This window comes from Zonotrichia albicollis, chromosome 2 (assembly GCF_047830755.1).
Source record: "Zonotrichia albicollis isolate bZonAlb1 chromosome 2, bZonAlb1.hap1, whole genome shotgun sequence".
Classification (NCBI taxonomy): domain Eukaryota; kingdom Metazoa; phylum Chordata; class Aves; order Passeriformes; family Passerellidae; genus Zonotrichia; species Zonotrichia albicollis.
This window is the reverse complement of record NC_133820.1, coordinates 17,157,565-17,173,826: the sequence shown is the minus strand read 5'-3', so window position 1 is coordinate 17,173,826 and position 16,262 is coordinate 17,157,565.

Sequence of the window (16,262 nt, the reverse complement as noted above, 5' to 3'; positions counted from 1 at the left end):
CAGCCATGCTCAAAGTGGTGATTTGAGATACAGCTTTCCCCAGCAAGCTGCTCAGATGTGATTATTATCTTCTTTCAGTGTCTCCCAGACGACTTTATTTTCAGGTGTAGCTTGCCAGGACTGTTTATTCAGAGCCAAATCATCAGTGACCCACCAACCTCGAGAAAGTTTTTTTTCTGTACAAAGTGTTTCATTATGCAAGACTGAAAAATAGGAAAAACTCACCTCATCTGTGAAATACAGTGTATATTTTAAAATACTAGCGGGGAAAAAGTATCAGAAACATCAGAGAAGAACCTTTGTCAAGCAGTTCTCTAGGAAAGTCTCTGTGTTTTTCCTAAGCTTACTTTTTGTAGGTGTTCACAATTAACTGAGTTTATGGAAAAGAAAAAGACAGAATTGAAGGGAAACTTATCACAGGGAAGCAAATTCATAATACTTTTTTAGTTGGAAAAAGAAGTGTGACTGGGTCAAATGATGCTGAAACAAGGTGAGTGGATAAAAGCCAGGGATAAGCTGGACCCTTAAACATTTCAGAGTATTTGAAATGTTCAAGGTGTCTCATATTTAAATGTTGTAGTGAAATGAAATGGACATTAGTAGTTGCAGATTGCATGATGAGCTGTTAGATCATTCTGCTGTTTTTCAGGTTCCTTCCTTCCCTAATCCCCCATTTGATGGAGCCAGGGACCAGCCCCTCCTGCTCCCCCACAGCTCTAGGGCTGAGTTGAACCTAATCTCTGTGGAGTGAGGTCCTGTACTTTCCCCACAGGAGTCTGTTACACCCCATGCATCCTCTTGGGCATGTCATGGTGGGATTCTCCCATACCTTGGCATCTGTCACAAACTATTGATCTGTTCTCCCCCACCAGCAGCATCAGTGCCTTCTTTGCTATTCCTTTTTCCATCCTAAAAGAGGAGGGAATCTCATGCCATTGGCCATGGTGGAAGCTGCACTGACTTATTGAGATGAGATGCCAACTATTTAGATGGCTAAAATTAGGTGAAGTGAATCCTACCCTTTGGTGTCTATTTTGCAATAACAGATAAGCAAGTTTTCAGATTGCCCTGCTGTTTGCATACAGCATTTTATAATCTTGTGTGTTGATAAGCTCCAGAGATCCCTGTTGGAAGAGAAGAATTTTTGAAAGCCTAATTTATCTTCATGTGGTTACTGCTAGAAATTAGGCTACTAAGTGACTGGATCTCCTTTGAGTCTCTCTTTCTCTTAATAGACATCATTTTTTGACAGGTTATGAATAAAAGAAAGTCTTTGAATAACAGAGACTCTAAAAACTCAGAGTGTGCCAAAGCTTTATGGATGAAGTTGAACAATGGGTGGCACACAGGACTCGGTGTGACACAAGGGGCTGCTCCAATTAAAGGCTGGTCAACAGATGCATTGTAAATCTCAGCTTTTATTTTGCTTCAGATTTGCTCAATTCTGAAACTCAGGACTATTATGAAGTTTTATTGGTTTGAAATCAAGAGTTCAGCCTGGACTGTAAAAAACACTGGCTTTGGGGTCTTTTTGAAAAGTTGAGATTCTTCTGTGTAGTAATTGATTAACCGCATTACTTGATTAACTGGATTGCTAGTTTACAGGAGTAAAGGGGGGTTCCCACAGTCAAAGCGCGTGTTTCAGTAGCTGTGGTCAAAGTCCAGAGTCACTCCAGCTTTGCCATTTCCTCTGTTGCACAATCTCGGAGTTTCAGTGGAGGAGAAAATGTGACTTTGTTGCTGCTTTGAGATTATCAGTTACTCCAGACTTAAACCCATATAACTGAAGGTAAAATTTGACTCAAGCTAAGCTGTCTCAAAAGATGAAAATCTGTTTTAACAACTTGTAGAAGAAAGTTCACAGTATCAGCTGCACAATTAAAAGTGAACTTGGCTCCTTTCAGTCTGTATACACTGTGCAGAGCCCTGGAATGATGCCTGTTTGCTGATGCTCCAGGGAGACACTGGGACATACAGGGAGATACTCTTCATAATTGATGCTGGTGATAAATTAGATGCAAAGGAAAAATAAATGAGGATAAGTCAAACTTAATTCCTTCATCTGCAGAAGTTCAGCTGTGTAATGTACTGCCTGCCCCACCAGTTCTTTGTGTGATATCTCAGTCTGGTGTTCAGGCTGGACCGTGATCTGGCAAACCTCAGTAGAAGAAAGCAAGCTGGTGGCTCTGTCCCTGTGCTGAGGGACAGGCATGGCAGCAAGAGGGGCCTGTGAGAGCTTGGGTGGGAACAGCAAGCAGCTGTCCTGAGGGGAGGTGGTGTTTGGCTCCATGAGGACACTGGCCCAGTCCCAGCACTCATGAGAAAGGCAGTGAACTGGAGTTCAGGGCACATCATCCTGTTGTGGTTGCTCTAGGAGAGGGAAGTAAGTCCCTTTTAAGGAGGAAATGGAGGAGGAATGGAATATGTGACAGTTTGGTCTCGTGGCCACAAGTGAACTTCCAGATGATTCAATTTCAGCTGGTTGCACCAGTCATTTCACTGCTCCTTTGAGTTATCATTTGCACTTGCAATATGTGCTGATTAGCACAAATTGGCTTTCAGAATTGATAAGATTTTACAAGTCTTGCAAATATTGTATGATTCATCTCCTCTACCGCCTCCAGTCCTGTGAGGACACTGGAGGTGAGGAGAGAGGAGTTTTCCTGGGAAGTAAGGAACCTCTTCTTTGCTCTGTTACCCCTGCCCAGTGTTCATACTAAAAGTTATGAGCTATGCAAAGCATGGCTGCCCCTTCATTTCTCTTCACAGCATTTCATTTGCAGCTGCATCTGGCCATGTCTGTGTTGTTTGTAATTTTCTGTTTTCTATGCAGGAACTTTTGCAACTGCTGGTTGCTGCTTGAATATGTGAGTTCCAAGTTACAGCTGATAAAAAGTCATTAGAGAGCTCTGGAGGTCACAGAGATTTAAACTTCTCTGCTGCTTTACAATGACCTCTACAACCTATAACTTGCTCAGTCGGAAGCCTTGAAAAGACTTTGACCAAATTGTAGTTGCAGATGTCATTTATGGGAACTATAATTTTTACTGTGGGCGTGACTGCAGTGAAAGCACTTCAAATGCCAGGTCCTTCCAAATGAACGTGTTTGTGCTGTTGGGCTGCACATGGGACAGCAGCAACCCAGGGCAAGGCTGGCATGGGCTGGGGATGGGAAGGGATTGTGTGACCTGGGCTGGATGGAGAAGGTCAGCTCTGACTGAGCTGCCTACGTGGCTTTCGTGCCACCTGAGCCCTGCTTTGAAGTTGTATGAAAAGCTTGAACTTTGAGTCTTGCTTTGAGGCAGGGGATTGGGTTGGGTGTTAGGAGAGCAGGTGAGCTGCTTGAAGCTCTCTGCAGAGATAAATCCTTCCTTGCTTCTGTATCATCACCAGGGTCAAATAAAGTGCAGCAGTCACTCTGCTGCAAAACAGAAAATGGAGAATGTAGGGGAATATAGCCCAGATTTTGGATCTGCACACCTTCCTCCTGAGGATCTGTGATGTCCAGAATAAGTTTCAGAGAATCCTAAATGGCTTGGGTTGGAAGGAACCTTAAAATATCTCATTCCAACCCCCTGCCTTGGGCTGGGACACCTCCCACTAAACCAGGTTGCTCAAGGTCTCATTCAGCCTGATATTGAACTTTCCCAGGGATGGGGCTTCCCCAGCCTCATAGTAAAGAATTTTTTCCTAATATCTAACCTTAATTTCCTCTCTTTCAATTTGTACCCATTCCCTCTTGTCCTATCACTACAGTTTCTGACAAAGAGTCCCTCTCCAGCTTCTCGCTTGTCAGACTGGGCCCTGCTGCCTGAAGATGAGCTGGAAGACATCTCTAAGGGAGAGTGAAGTCTCTGAGGCTGCTGGAGGCAGGGCTGAGAGGCTGGGACAGACATCCCAGGGTTTCAGCAGTGCTGCAGGCTCTTCTCCCAGCACTGGGGCAGCATGTTTGTGCTCAGGCTGGGGACACTGGGATACACAGTCCTGAGTGAGCATCCTGAGCTGCCTGACTTTGGAGAGGGGACCGAAAGCACCAGGGCCTTGCTTGTGCTAGGAAATAGTGCTGGCATTTTGTGGGATGCCTTTTCCAAGGAACAAACCTGGGCAAAGGACAGGGTGGCCAACCTGGAGGGCAGCCAGCCACTGCAAACCCAAGCACAGGCTGTCCTGCTGGCCTCTGGCAGCCCTTGCTGACCCTGGAGGTGTGTGGGTCACAGGGAAAATGGGAATTCTGTGGGATCTGTGACACATCATGGACCCACAACAAGGATGGGCAGGTGGTTACCTTACCTCTGCTTCACACGTGCAGACCCTCCATGGGGTTTGCAAGCTCCCAGCAGGCACACACAGAAGCACACATGACAAGCTCTTGTCAGTCTATTCTGGTGTTCTGCACTCCCCAGCCTGGCTGGGTGCAGCTGCATTTTGGAAAATGCAGTGGATGCATCCATCACCCCGTGGCTGACGCAAAGGGACCCAGAGCTCTGCATGCACTTGGAAATTGCTCAGCAGCAAGAACAGAGAGCGACTGCTCTTCCCAAACATCCTCTCTCCTCTTCACATTGCAGCAGCTGTTTTTTCCTGGGGATTTTCACAGACATCACCACTGCCCTGGTGCAGCAGGAGCGTGATCTCTTGGAGACAAGAGCGGCTGAGTGCGGTGAGTCACCCACACTGCAGCAAGGAAGCCCCTCCAGGAAGCCTCTCTAGCAACGATCCTGTGCAGCCCTGCTCAGCTCTGACAATGCTGACAGAGTGTAACACTGCCCTGGAAACCTGCCAGCATTGCTTGTCAGGCACAGCCTGAGCCTCCAGTGCCCAGGCAGCTCAGCCAGCAGCAGACACATCCTGGGTAGGGACGCCAAGGGAAAGGAGGTGCCCTCTTGGCTGCAAATGGCAAGGGACCAAACGGTGCTGGAGTCATTTCATGAGCACTGATGGCAATCTGGAGCACAGTCAGAAAAAAAAGGGATGGCCTCTGGGGATCCTGAAGTCAGCTGAAAAGCTGAGCTGCTAAAAACAATAGTGCTGCTGTCAGTGCTGAGGGAGAGGGGAGGTTTCAAGGGCAGATTACAAGCATGAGAGCACAGCGACACCGAGGAGGGAGCTGCCACGGAGCCTCTGACGGAAAGCCTTGGTATCCCACAAGCATTTGTCCCCGGAATGATACACATTTCTCAGGATTGAGAGAGGGACAGAGTGCATTTGCCATTAATTTTTAATTATAATGGAGTGTTTTGTAGTGATAGGGAGCTTCTACTGTACAGGCTGTCTGCGTCAGGAGCTGACCCGCTGGCAACCCTCTCAGTGATAAAGCTGTCACAAGAGGGGAACAGAGGGAAGGACAGGAAAGTGCTACTAAGGCACTGCTGTAATGCCACAAAAAAAAGGGGGGAGCATTACTACACAAACCAAGCATTTCCTCTGAAGTGCCCGCCTGCTATTGAATTTCAGATTCTTAAACCTGAATTCCAGTTTCTGTGGGCACAAGAAGATTGTACAGCTTGTGCTCCATTGGTGGCCAGGAGATGTTGTCTCCATGGCTCCTGCTGGGGCAGGAGATGCAGCCCTGGGGCCTAACATAAACTGCTGGGCTTATCTTAGACATGAGGGATGTGGATTCGGCTCCCTGTGCAGTCACAGACCTCCTGTGTAGACAGGTAAACCACATGGAGCAGATTTGCTGAGGGGCTGAGCTTCTGTTTGAGCATTCCTGATTTCAGAGGGAGTGTGCTGGCATGTTCAGTCCTCAAAATCAGTTTTCTGCTTTGGTTCTTTTTTAATTTTTCATTTAATTTTTCATTTAATTTCATTTTTCATTCATTTACTTACCCCAAAGTCTTTGAGGTAAGTAAGTAAAGTGTCTGGCAGGCACAAGGAGGATGATTCTGCAGTCCAAGTAAAGAGTGGCTGAGGGAAGGAGAAGAGGGAGCCTGTGCTGTTGAGGATACCCAGTCCTGCTCCCAGCCAGTTGTGTGGCTGTGACATGGCCTCTGCTGTCCTGATAGTCCTCCTGTGGCAATCAGCGAGACCCCTGCAAGCTGCTAAAAGAACCCTGTGGAAAAACAGGCCCTGGGCTTTCAGCTCCTGCCTATCTGCAGCCCAGCCTGCTCAAAGAAGTGTCAATTTGTGTGAGTGAAACTCTCTTCAGCTCATGCTATGAAAGCCTACTGTGGAAGAAGCCAAAAGGAGCAGCTCCTCTATGGCCCAGAGTGCTCCTGCTGTCACCACCATAAATTATGGGAGGGAGAATTTCTCTGGGCCTGTGCTCCTCTGCCTCTCAGAAGGGAGACTGCTAAGGTCCTAAATAAGGATTCAAAGATCCCAAATTAAATGGTAAAATCCTAAATGAGAACGAAACAATCCCTCCTGGAGATCTTGAGGGAAGACAAAAGGACAAAGGGCATTCTGGAAGTAAGAGGAAAAGCAAAAAGAAGCTTGCTTCCAAGGACTCAGCCCTCAAGCACAGTGACGTAGGAAGAAGGAGATTCTGTTTACAGAGGAAATGAGGAAGGAAATGAGGGTGGGGGAGGGATAAGCAGCTAGCCAGGGAAAGCTTGTCCTCTGGGACAGGGCAGAGAGGTGGGCCTGTTCCCTGGGGAGCTCTCCCTGGAGCAGAAACCTCTGTGGGTGGTGCAGTGCCAGTGGGCCGGGCTTTGAGGGAGACCTCTTGTTGGGAAGGTTGAAAGTTTGGCAATAAAGTCTCACAGATATGTGTGCTTGGCAGAAAGATTTTTAAATGTAGAGCCTGATGAAGGAATAGAGATGGAAGCAAGTTTTGATATAGAGGAAAAGAATTGCTGGGCCAGTCTTACTGGATAACCAAGGAGGCAAAGGGTGTGTTAGTTAGAAGGGGTTTTATGGCTTAAAGCAAAGGATAAACCCACCCCAAACAAGAAGATGTTTCTACCAAGCAAGAAGATAGCACAGGCAAACAAGTCAGCCAATGTTGCAAATAGAAAAAGCAACTTAGAATTTTCCAGTGCAAGAAAACTGAAAAACTTCTAGTTTAATCTGTAATGTACTAACTTTTAGTGACTGGAGAACAGTAACATGAATATGGTAATTATAGCGGTTATGATAGGCTATAGATAAAAGTTAAGGTATAGATTGGTTCTACTGTATGAAGATGCTCAGCAAAGAAAAGTCTATAATGCATTGTAACCAAACCCAAAGGGTCTCCAGGCCTGCCTGCAGCTGGAGCTGACAGCTGTGGGCGCAGCTCTGTCACCCACCACCCTGGACTGCTGTAGTGTCTTGGACGTAATAAACTGCATTTTGGTGAGCTGCCTGGAGTCCCCCATCCCTCATTATGGCTATCACAAACTCCATGGGCTGTGCTCTCCTTCCTGCTGCAGCACAGCACAGCTGGCTCCCTGCCCTGCCCTGCCCTGCCCTGCCCTGCCCTGCCCTGCCCTGGGGATCCTGGCTGGATGCTTTTGGAATACTGAATCTCTTCGTTCTTGAAGAACTCAACTAACCTGGAAAATAAAAAGTATAGTCAAGGAGCAGGCAACCTAAAATTTGGAGTGTGTCTTAGGAACTGGAAAATGTCCTTTGTGTTTTGTTTCTGATGCTATGGGAGCCTGGAGAAGCTGCTTGGGTCTGCAGCATTGTTCTGCCTGTGCATCAGCACCTCCCAGGCCTCCAGTAGCAGGGCTGCTCCTACACCTCATCCCCCAGCCAGGTCTCAAAACACTCCATCCTTCCTTCCTTTCACAAGGAGCAACCTCCCCATCGTGCTGAGCTGCTGGTGCCTTTGGCCTGTGTGTCTGACCAGCAGGGAGGATGCAGTGATGCCACCCCTGAGGGGCTGCAAAGCCTCTCTTCACCAACCAGGCTGGCATTTCAGCTTCTCTGCATTAGCAGTGAGCACGGATTGCAGCAGGGGAAGAAGAAGGGAGAACAGCAGCAACAGTGCCCAGAGTGCTGCCTAAAGTTACCTGGCCTGTCTTGGGCAAGAGGGCTGGGGCACCAGGAGCTGCCCAGCTGTGCCAGGGTGCCCTCTGCCTGCCCCATGGCCACAGCCTGCAGACAGGTGAGTGCTGTGAGCTTCTCTTTGTCCAGACCGTCTCCCAAGGGCTCTCTGTGGTTCCCTTCCTTTCTCTGCCCTGCAGGGGATGCTTTGTTTTCTTTTACCTTAAAAATCTCGCTGTCCTTGAATTCAGAATAGTAACCAAGGCCAAGGATACAACAGGGGCTGGGAAGGAGGTCTTCCTGATTATTGTCTGATGATGGAAATATTTTTTGCATTTCTTGCCCTTTTTACTCTTTTCCATAAAGACAAGCATCTTCCTCTGTTCTGCTCTTTTTCCTCCCATGGCCATAAGCACTACAAGATGTGGATGAGCCTTTGTATTGGAAGAGGCTGAGAAGTGCTGTGTTGGCTCTGGTCAGCAGCACCTGATGCTGGTCTGATTTGGAGTTGTGTGATGAGCTTGCAGAAAGCACCTTCAGCATCATGCCCTGCCAGATATCAACTGCAGGGCTTCAGGAGCCTGTGCCACAGGGGGCCAGGACAACATCAAACATGAAATGCTACAGATGTAGCACCTAAAAAGTCCTGTTTAACAGAATTTCTGCCCAAAGCCAGAACTAGCCTGCAGCTGAGCAGCAGGGGAGCTGTGTGCAGGCACTGGCTGGGTTTGGGGGTGACTCAGCTTGCTGAGCATGTGTGCCCTCAGATCTGGTCATTTCCCGCCTCCTGCCTGACTTCTCTATCTTACAAAAATATTTGAAGAACAAACTGAAAGTATGTGCTCAACAGCATGACACAGGGTATGGGTTTCTGTGAACAACCCAGGTTTTCTCTTGAGAAAACCAGTGTGGAATGTTTGGGGAAAAAAGTTGGATTGGGCTTTACTCTTTCTCTTTTTTCTCGTTTGCGGTGTAAGACTTATGATGCAGATCAAAGCCAACAGCACAAAGGGACATGAATGGGACTTGGCCACCAGAGAACTGAAGCAAAATGTAACCTCAGCACTGATGATGTCATTTTCCAGATGAGAAGCACCAGATGAAAGGCATTCCCAAGCCATGACAAACACTCTGCTCCTCACCTATCACTTAGGCAGAGCCAACCCTGTGTGTGAGCTCTGCAAAGCAAATCTCTGCCAGTGTTCCTGTTGTGCCAAGGGTTCTGCATTTTCCTGTGCACCCTGGAGTGGATCTCTTGGCTCCTGGGGCTGGGATACTCTGGAGTTCACTCCCAGGCAGTTAGAACTTGCCTTCCTTCCAGGAAAGTCTCAGGGAAAGCAGTGGGAGGTTATGAAAACTGAATTCTTTCCACACCTTCTCTGTGCAGAGCAGCAGCTCAGGGCATCACTGTTCCCCTTGACCACCCCAGCTAGTGGAATTTCCCTGAGCCAGAGTCCTTCTAGGTGGAGCGGCAGTGGGGTAAGAATGAAACTTGTATGAAACAATTATTGGTGAGAAATCCACCTTTTGATGGGCAATTTTTCCCCAAAATCTGGCTCCTTAGAGTTTTTCATGGTAGGTAAAAATATGTCCCTGTGCAATGAGTGCAAATGGGCTTCTTGCACCTCTAAGGTGCCTCTCCCTGCAGCTGAGGAAGAATTTGAAGGCTTCCATTGTGTATCTCAGTGAGGATGTGCCACTGATCCTTGCTCCAGCAGAATGAATATTTGCTTCATCTATTTGGAGATGAATTGGAAATTCCAGCAGCTGCCATCTCAGAGGAGCACTGCAGAAGGGTATGGTTAAAATCCAGCATTATGTGGAGCTCCTGGGAAGGCATCTCTCTCCTAATGATGACATTTTTAAAAACACTCTAAAGGTTTGATCTTGGTCCCAATGGGCATTTTGCCATAGATCTTAATGGCTCTGTGGCTGATTTCTTAATCTCCAGTGCACCTGTGCAAACTTGACAGTTTATTGCAATTTCATGCTTTTTGGAAATCGTCTCACACTAACACCATCAGAGAGAGCAATTTTTATGGTCATTAGCTCAGGACATAGCAAATAAGTACTGAGAGAAAACAATCTGTAAATGTCATATTTGTTTAACACACAAAGTAGCTCCTGAAGAGCAGTTATCCTTATGTCTAGAGACAGCATGAAAATTGCATCCTGTGGCTTGAAAATGTGGATCTGTTGAAAGAGAGAGGAGTATATATAACACTGCTGTTTGTCTTCACTGCTCTCTTCCCTATTCTTCATTGTTCCCCATGCATCTGTTGTTTGATTTGTTCAACAATCTTCTTAAATTTTTGGACTACAGACCAGGGCTCAGGGAATAAATAAAGACCTTTAGGTTCTGCTGCTGAGATTTTATAGCAGGTTTTTTGGTTTTTTTTCTGCTTGAAGGATATATAGTACTTTCTTACTGCTATTCCCAATACAAAGAATTGTGGTGAGTGGGAAGTTTTATCCCTTCTCCACATCAGTATAAAAGACAGGTCCACTGATGTAACCTGATGTAAATGCAAAAAAAGGCAGAAAGAGGTGAAACTTTTATCAACTGAACCAAGCCTGTGCCACCAATAACTCTACTTTCTCTATTGTTTATGATTCCATGGATAAGAGGCTTTGCTCTCTCTGTCACCATCTACCCTTCCTCTCTGCCATTCTCAGCACAGGGTCCACTTCCCAGCAGTACTGGAGCATCTGCTGTGAGACATCACAGGTTTACTGATTTGAAAGAAACCCTGACTTTTTTTCTGCGTAATTTTTGGAGTATCTGTGGGAAGTCACTTACAGTGTCTTTCCCATAGGTGAGACTGGAAGAGGGCAACCAAACCCTCAGCTCTGAGATGAATATTTAGTAAATATTCACCCTGCCTGCTTTAGCCATCTGACTTGATGCATTTTTCAGCTCCACAAAGACTGGCTGTAGCCCCAAGTGAGTCATTTGAAGCACCCAAGTGTTGGTTGATAGACTTGGGCCTCCTAGGGATTAAATACAGTGGTGTCCAAGATAAATGGGGTGAAATATGCACTGCTTTATGTGCTACAGAAACACCAGGTTATCAGCAGGCCCAGATAAGCTTCACTAATGGATAATTATTACAAGGCATTGTGTCACTCTTGGGTTAAGCATGACAAGAATTTCCCCAGTGTAAGAAGATGCCAATGTTTGCCGAAAGTATGTGCATTTTTCTTGCCTGCTTAAAATATTTGTTTGTTCATTCTGGAGTAAGTTAACACTGTAAATTTACATTTTACAATGTAAACATTACTCCACTAGCTAGTTTTTCTCTTTCTGGCCAAGTTTCTTTAAATATTAGCAACATGTTTAATGGTTGCTTTATTCATTTCAGTTTCATACATTCCTCTAATTAATCTTATAACTCAGCAGGGTGGTTGAGGCTTGAAGCAGGGCTTCACTCCCATTATGATGACGTCTGTTTGCTTTTATCAAGCCCAGTGACTCAGTTTCAATTGATTTGTACATCCAGAGTTTCAGCCACTCTAGGGTGTAGATGCAGTTTCAAATCAGGAGGCACAAACTGAAGTGAATTTAGAAATGCTGTTGGTTTCATCATGGCAGGAAATTCGGCCTCTTTGAAAATTCAGCTTCTGCAAAAGGCTTGAAGGTTTGTCCAGTGTGTGAAAAACGCCAATCACTTGTTTTTAAAATTTTAAAAGTTTAATAGTTATAAAATGGTTATAAAAATAGTAATATAATTAGAGTAATAACCATTTTGGACAATTTGGATTAGGACAATATGAGACAATAGAGACAAAGAGTTACAGACAGTCCGGGTACCTTTTTATGGGCAACATAAGCCTGAAAAAGGACCCACGTTAACAGAGGATTAACCCTTAAAAGCAATAGCCTGTTGCATATTCATACATCTCATACATGATGCATAAATTCCATTCAAACATAGGATTCTGTCTGGTCAGTGTCAACTTCTTCCTCCGAATCCTGATGGTGTCTTCAGGGCTGAGCGAGGCAGGAAGAAGTTTGTTTCTTCTGATAATGGACCAATAAATGTCTTTCTCTGAGAGATTTGGGTGTCCTGTGGCTGCTATCTGGTGTGAGTCCTTTCTTTAAAAAAAGTATCTTACATTGCATAGTTTCTATTTTAACATTATGTTATAACCTAAAACTATATTTAACACACTACTTAAGAAAATTAATACAGCACAACTTTCTAACATAACACATATAAAATTAATTTTAATATTTACAAAATCTAATAATAAAATTCACATTTTTCACAAATGGAAGTGAGAAATGCCAGGACTGGCTGTTGAAGTGGCAGGTGCAAGAAGTCAAAACCTTTTGGATGCTGAATGACCTGACACTCTGCCATAACTCACCTCAGCAGCAACTCAGACATTCCCACCCAAAATGTGAGACAACAGCAAGAGCAGCTCTAGCACAGGCAGGTTGTTTCCACGTGCTGGGACTGTGCAGGCACAGCTGTGTCAGGTGGAATCACAAGCCATAACCCAGATTCCTGTCTCCAGCAGGGAACACCACCAGCGCTCAGGGAGAATGCTGAAAGTTGAAATAGAGACTTTTCTTAGGAAGAGGAGAGGGATAGGATACTTGTGCCTGAGCCCTGTTGTTTGCTCTGAAGCATGAGCTGGCCCCTTGGCTTGCAACACTTGGCCACTGCCCCACACTCTGCCAGGAGAAAGCCCTGAAATGTCTGTCCTGCCCCAAAACACCCCCCACCATCATGCCCAGTGTGAGTATGCCTTTTCAGGCTGCCTGAAAACAGAGACTAGACAAAATTAATGAATAAAAATATTTATTGAAGAGCCTTCAGGTACATTTAGGGCAGACAAAGCCCCTCCCAGGGGCTACACTCAAAATGGACAATGGATTTTCACACTTTTATAAGTTTGGTCCATTTGCACATTGGGGGTTAATATTGCAATTACAGCTTCAGGTGATGAAGTCATTGACCCCAAATTTGCTCCCCCCCAGCTCAGTTTTGTTTACATTTCTCAGGGCCTGAGACAGTGAGTTGTCCTTGATCCCCAGGCCTGGAGAGGAATTGTGTTGTCTGACCAAAATGGGAAAGCAGCAGCTAACACTCTGTATGGAGTTTAGAGTTACACTCTAAAGAAGAATTGCAGAATAACAAATATATGAAAAATACAAAAGCCGAGATGCTAAGGCAACCTGAGGGGCCAGCCTGGCCCTGCTCTGCCACAGAGCCTCAGCAGGGCCCTGTGCAGTCCCTGCCCCCTGCCTGGGCCCAGCTCTGCCATCCCACGACTCGGCCATGCAGCAGCTCTCTCCCTCAGGGGGTGCTGTAGATGCTGAGGAAATTTGTGTGGATCCAGGAGGAGTTTAAATAACTTTGTGGAGGGAAATCCACTGAGCGCCACCAGGAGGGTTGTGGGCATTGCAGCTGACTCAGGGAAGCTGGGACACAGGTGTGCTTTTAGGCCAAAATGGTACTCAGGAGAGACACCAAGTACAGCTGCCCTGCTCATGGTGGGCCAGGGGAGCTCAGCCAGGCTGTGCTTCTGCTCTGTGCACGTAGGAATGACGAGGGTAGGATGGTCAGGACAGTCAGGATGGATGGAGATGAGAGATCTCTGCAGCCAAGTCTTGGAACCTGTGGTTTATTGCAAAGGGCCTGGGTGCAGGGCCCTGCTGGGAGCTGCCAGCCACAGCTCAGAGCAGGCCCCAGAGAGGAGCCTGAAAGAGAGAGAGAGAGCAAGAGGAAAATGGAGAGGATGAAAGAGTAAAAGAGGATGAAGTGTCACCCTGATTTTTTAAGATTTTCTAAGCTTTCAGATGATGACATTCTTGTAGTGAACTTTCTCACACACTTTATGTAAATAACTCATTGTTTTGCATTCTTTTATGGAGGAGGAGAAATTTGATGGACTGTTGGTTTGTCCAGTGTCATTGGAGAGGTGGCACTGTCACCCTCCAATCCACTACCACTTTTGGAAAACTATAAATGTTGGAGTCAGAAAATAAACTTCCCTTTTTTCTTCACCTTGAGAACAGTGGTGTGAGCTTGTGTTCTTTTATATCCTATAGTGACAACGAAGTTCCCTTTACAATACAATAAATCTTCTGTGCTGAATATTCTAATTTTCACTAGCCAATCTAGTACAAGACACAAATCCTATAACATTTACATACAGCCTATAAGAATCATTACATTACCATACTGTGTTACATTTTAAACCCTAAAAACTCCTCTTTGGACCCCTTCTGCCAAGCTGGTAGGGTCTGCTCTGACCTAGGAGCTGTCTGCAAGCAGAGGGTATTGTTTCATCAAAAGGGGATTAATTACCTTCAGCCAGCCATACCATTGTTTTCCAGTTGTTCAGTAACTGAGGTATCTCAAGGCTTGCTTTCATTTCAATCTCGCTTACAGTTTCCATATTCTCAAAATCTTTTGCCAGGCAGTCATATTTATAAGGCTTTCCTGTTTCATCTTCCCCAACATGTGCCATCTTTGGCAGCACAGCCAGGGGTGGACACCCTCAGCTTCTCACCTCTGCCTCACACTGGGGCTCAGCTGCCTCCTGTGCTGCCCACCTGCTTTTGTCCAGCACTGCCAAGACACCTGAGCTGGGTCAAACCCCAAGGATTCCTTGCTGTGGGTATTCTGCACAACTTCCCTACTTGCTTTTCTGCTGGATCCATCCCCCAAGCCATCCCAAAGGTGGCCCCACAGCCATCAGAGCTCGGTGGTGTGAGGGGGTGGCACAGGGGACAAGGAGGGAAGGCAGGGTCACTTGTCTGAGCCAGAATTGCTGCTGCTGGCCCTGAGTTGTGGAACCACAACCTGTCAGTCCTGGCACCCTTGTGTCCACAGGAACCTTTGCAGATGAACCCTCTGCTGATGGTAACAGCTGCCTGGTGAAGGTGGAATTCTGAGTTCTAATTTGCAGCAGTAAGCAGCAATTTTAGAGTATCATTTGGTTTAGAGTATTTTTTAAATTTAGAGTATTATTTGGAGCCCATCTCTCCAAATAATCCCCATCAATACTACCCAGCCTGAGAACAGGTTGCTGTCCTGTGGCAACGAGCTCTGCAGGCTGCCAGAGCTGTACTGCATCATTTTTAGTCCTACAGGTACAGATCTGAAAAAATATTTTCTCCTTTTCATTCTTTCTCATTGTTCACATGAATAAAGCTGAAAAAATGCCATTTTTTTCAGATTGAAATCCAAGGTTTTTAAAATGCCTGTGGCTTTTTAAAAATCTAATTTCTCTCTTAAGAAAAAAAGAAAGTAGAAAATATATTCCTACATATGTATAAGCATGTGAAAATATGTTTATGTATAACTGCTGAGAAGAATAAGTCCTGCTATCCAATTTTAAGCAAGAAATGGTTCTGTGAAAAGCAAAGAACAACACATCACTGAAAGAAATGCTGGTATAAAACAATTGCACAGATTCCTCTGTGAGCTCTGATTGCTGTGCAGCTTTCTGGGAATTCAATATAGCCAGAAACTCAGCTTATGGATGGCAGTTTATGGCTCAGAACACTCACTCTGAGTGTGTAGCTGGATTGGTAAATTAGTTCCCATAAAATGCAGAGATTTTTCAAGTGCTGACTGCAGCCCCTGCTGCTCACAGATCTTCCTTTGTGGAGACCACAGCCATCCACACATGGGAGCAATCCTGCATGGCGTGATAGATGAGTAATGCCATGATTGACTCTCACAATTAATGGACAAATATCTTGTATATAGGTTAAGAAAAGTTTTATAGATTTTTAGTTATGTTGTACCCCCTCACGTGGGTATCAAGGACAGCTGGGGTTGGGACATCTGGGAGGGCTGGCTTGTCACCATGGAACACCTGACCTCCAGTCAGGATTTGAGGAGGAGATCTCCACCACTGGACAGTGAAGAAGGTGTTGATGGACAGAGCTTTGGGAGGGGTTAAAGGGTTAAAAAGGAAAAAACCTCCATTGTGAGGAGAGCTGAGCACACAGCAGGGAAAATCTTTTGCTCCCAGAAAAACCTTTTTTCTTTATTCAGTCTTCTGTTGATAGTTTTATTATTGATAATGCTTAATAAATCTTCCTAAACTATGAATTTTTGATAATGTTTAATAAATCTTCCTAAACTATGAAAAGTGAGTAGCTATTTCTCACAATGGCTTGTGCATCTTGTCTGCTGTACAGAGTGTGCATCTCCCCTTCTGCAGCCTGACATCCTGTGATTCATCGACCCTTTGGGGCAATATTTCCCTCTGGAAGAGGAGCAGCGTTCAGTGCCTCCAAAATCCCTCTGGAGAGCTGAGAAGTTTGTCCTCGCTGAGGACAACCCAAATGTAGGTCTGAGGTGTTTGTTGCACCTGAA